Source organism: Daktulosphaira vitifoliae, unplaced genomic scaffold (assembly GCF_025091365.1).
Source record: "Daktulosphaira vitifoliae isolate Bord-2020 unplaced genomic scaffold, ASM2509136v1 Scaffold_2, whole genome shotgun sequence".
Lineage (NCBI taxonomy): Eukaryota > Metazoa > Arthropoda > Insecta > Hemiptera > Phylloxeridae > Daktulosphaira > Daktulosphaira vitifoliae.
This window is the reverse complement of record NW_026099573.1, coordinates 40,879,877-40,884,194: the sequence shown is the minus strand read 5'-3', so window position 1 is coordinate 40,884,194 and position 4,318 is coordinate 40,879,877. Positions and strand designations below refer to the sequence as shown.

General features: G+C 24.0%; 1 protein-coding gene across 3 annotated transcripts in view; it reads left to right on the top strand.

Moving 5' to 3' along the window:
- LOC126899469 (uncharacterized) overlaps positions 1–4,318 on the top strand; it is a 46,202-nt gene that overhangs the window by 30,739 nt on the left and 11,145 nt on the right. The window lies entirely within an intron of this gene.

Here is a 4,318-nt window from a genome sequence, read left to right as displayed (position 1 = left end):
TTTTTTTTGTGTCTGTCACTACTTTTTCTCAGCTCTCACTGGACCGATTTCTTTTAACAATACGTCAAAAGATCACAAATTGTATCTAGTTGAAGACATTACCCTTAAAAATTTAAAAATTTTCCCTCGTTCCCCGCAAATGGGGGAAATATCCAAAAAAATTACAAATTTAAAAATTGACAAATTTTGTCATTTTTTTCACTTTTTTTTCTTAAAACTTCCATAACTTTTTCAAAAATCAACAAATCAACATAATTTTTTTTTAAACTAAAACCTTAGATATTTTCCTTTTATTTGATATAATTTTATTGAAAATTTAACACTTAACCTGCTCATGGAGGAGGATTTAAAATTGCAACTTTTTTACAAAAACTAACTTTTTCAACTTAATTTTTGAAAATGTTCCGGAAATACTGCGTCCTTTAAACATATATCAAATTAAAGCTTATTTTATGTACTATAAAATGAAAAAAAAAAATTTGTCCCGACACTTTATCTTCTGCATGTAAACGGTTGCCGTAGTTAAAAAAACACTATTTTTGTGTTAAAATTTTCGATTTTCAATTTTTAATTTTCAACTTAAAAATGCTATAACTTTTCGAAAAATGCATGTATCAGCACAATTTTTTTTTTTCTAAATACATTATAAGTACATCTTCCATTTGACATACTTTTTATTAAAATTAGACAATTTCCCCTTATATAGGGGGGGTTCAAACTTTGAAACATTGTATAAAAAATAGAACTTTTTCAACTGAACTTTTGAAAATGTTCCGGAAATACTGCGTCCTTTAAACATATATCAAATTAAAGCTTTTTTTATGTACTATAAAATGAAAAAAAAAAATTTGTCCCGACACCTTATCTTCTATGTGCAAATGGCTGTCGAAATTATAAAAAAAATGTAATATTTGCGATAAAAATCACCTTTTATAACGATGTTTTTTGTACTTAAAACTGCCATAACTTTTTCAAATATTAACTAATCAAAATAATATTTCTTTATATTGAAACCTTAGGTAATTTTCTTTCATTTGATATCATTTTTTTTTGAAAATCTAACACTTATCTGCTCATGGAGGAGGATTTAAAATTGCAACTTTTTTACAAAAACTAACTTTTTTAACTTAATTTTTGAAAATGTTCCGGAAATACTGCGTCCTTTAAACATATATCAAATTAAAGCTTATTTTATGTACTACTAAATGAAAAAAAAAAATTTGTCCCGACGACCTATCTTCTATGCGCAAAAGGCTACCGTATTTAAAAATATGCTATTTTTTATTAAAATTCTAGGTTTTGTATTTTATTTTATTTTAAAATATTTTATTAGGGGAATAAACTGACTTTCATGAATATTATATAATTTCATTGACATAGAATAAAGTTCATAAGACATATGATATTATACTTATTAACATTTTTTACTTTTTTAAAGTCGAAAAAGTAATTTTTAAATTTGAGTTAGCTTAAATAGCCAATTTTATCATGCAACAAAAATCAACGAATAGTTGCCGAATGGGTAACACCTTGATCTTTAACGCCTAGGGTACGAGGTTCAAATCCGTTTGTGGCTTCTAAAATTTTGCATTTTTTTTTTGAGTTAGAATAGAATTTTCAAATCATTTGATATTTATCTCATTTAGATTCAATAATTTCAATAAATATAAAGGATCTTATCACTATAGTCTCCCCTCGTGAGAAGAAATTGATATTCATGTTAATATTATTTTACTATGTGGTTCTTTTTCTGGCTACGATTTATTTTGCCAACCCTCACTAGACCTACTTTTTTCAACGATACGTCAAATGATTCATTTAAGTTTATGATATTTAAGTTAATGATTAGTTTAAGTTATTACTCTTAAAAATCAAAAAAATATTCCTTATTCAAATAAAAAGTAGCTTAACTAGATTTGTCCATACAAACAATTAAAATCATTAATTTTTAATATTCTTAAATTATTTATTGTCGAATTAAATTTGATATGATAAAAGTATTCAACTACAAAAGTAAATAATTTTACTTTATAATTTATTAATTTTTTAACTCTATTTCTGTGTGCTACTACCAGTCTATAATATGCCAAATTTTTTAGTAATATTTTGCTATATAAATCATAAATTTAAAAAAAAAATGATTTTTAGTTTCACCTGAAGTTAACGATGGAGTTTTACAATTATAATTATATTTTTGATAATATGCTCAATTGAGTAAATCTTTTTAACTACTTTGGTTTGATTGGTTCATTTAATTAAAGTAAATTATTAAAATTAATTAAGTTCTGAATATTTCAATTGCAGAATTTTTTTAAACACCAAAAGTTATTAGGATATGATTACTATTCTTTCTATTTCAGTTATCTATTACGATAAAAATGTAAAAAAATCGAATTTTTCTGACAAATGTACTGTAATTAGTAATTATAAAATTTCCAGATTGCATATTAATCTTAAAAATTTCATTTTTTTCAATTTAATAATGTCAATTTCAAACTTGCAAGTTGAACTATAAGTTATGGTAACAAATTCATTTTTTAGCTTCGATGCGAAGCTGAGAAGGTATTTTTCATTAAAACTTTCACTTTAAAAGACAATAAAAAATAGGTTCAAAATGATTACCTTTAACATATTAAAAATCAAAATCAGTATTAATTTAATACAATTTTTTTTGTTCTTAATTATTTTTTTTTATATGTAAATACTTATTTTTTAATAATAAGTAATAATATTAAAACTTAGAAGTAATAGAAAAAGTTTAATTGCACATTTGAAAACATCACGAAAAGTTTATTTAGAAAAGTATATTTTTTTTCTGATGAAAGTTCCTTTTGTTTAGTGTATTTATTCATAAGTAACAAAATTTTTTTATTAAAAAGTATTGCATAAATTCCTTTAAATTTGTATACGCATTAAAAGTATATGAATATACAACTCCTTTTTATTTTTATAATATCTCCGTAAAAATTACAATATTATATTATTGAATACCACTTTCATACTCAATTTAATTACTGTAATTATTATGTATTCATATATTATAGTTATAAATCGGGGTAAAATTAAGGGAATAAGTGTTATTGTTGTTTTTGAAATAATCTACCAATTTCATTTTTTTCTATTTAATAATATTTATTTCAAACTTGCAAGTTGAGTTAAAAGTTATGGTAATAAATTCATTTTTTTTTTATTAAAACTTTCACTTTAAAGAACAAAAAGAAGTAGGTTCAAAATGATTACTTTTAACATATTAAAAATCAATAATAATTTGAAAATAATTAATTATAAAAATTATATAATATATAATTAAAATAATTACTAATCTGGATATAATTAAGGAAATAGGAGTTGATGTTGGGTTGGGTTGGTTACATTTTTAACTTTATAATGCTATAACTCATTGAAAAGTGTACGAATCAACACAATTTTTTTATGAGAAATAATATTTTTTAATAATCCCTTTTTCATTCGACATACTTTATCTTAATCAGGGTATTAATAAGAAACTAGCAGATAATGTAGCTTTTGTAATTATCCACCAATTTCTTAGAATTAAACACTATCTACTGATTTGCATCGAAGCGTTTCTTATGATAGTGATTTTAATCACTGTCAGATTAAATCTATACTGGACCCAACTATGCAACATCCCCACTATGCCGCGACCCCACTGTGCTGGGTTTTTATTTACTTAATTTAACTTAAAATATCGACGTCAACAAGGAACATCACAAATCATCATCTATCGGTCCAGTAAAAGGCGAGAAAAAGTAATGACAGACACAAAAAAATCAGCACAGGGGGGTCGCGGCACAGTGGTGACGTGGCATAGTTGGATCAAGTATAATAATATCTGACAGTGATTAAAATCACTATAAAAAAAAAACGCTTCGATGCAAATCTTTAGATAGTGTTTAATTTTAAAAAATTGGTGGGTTATTCCAAAAGCTTCATAAACTGCTAGTTCCTTATTAATATTCTGATTAAGATAAAGTATGTCGAATGAAAAAGGGATTATTAANTGATTAAGATAAAGTATGTCGAATGAAAAAGGGATTATTAAAAAATAGTATTTCCCATAAAAAAATTATATTGATCAATACACTTTTCAATAAGTTATAGCATTATAAAGTTAAAAATGTAAAAAATAAAATTGAGAATTTTCACACAATAATAGCATTTGGTTACCATTTTCACCGTGAAGACAAAATAAAGTCCGAAATTTTTTTTTTACATAATAAAGTATATTACACTAGCTTTAATTTAAGATATATATAAAAGTGTCAGACTTTCCGGAACACTTTCAAAATTTAAGTTG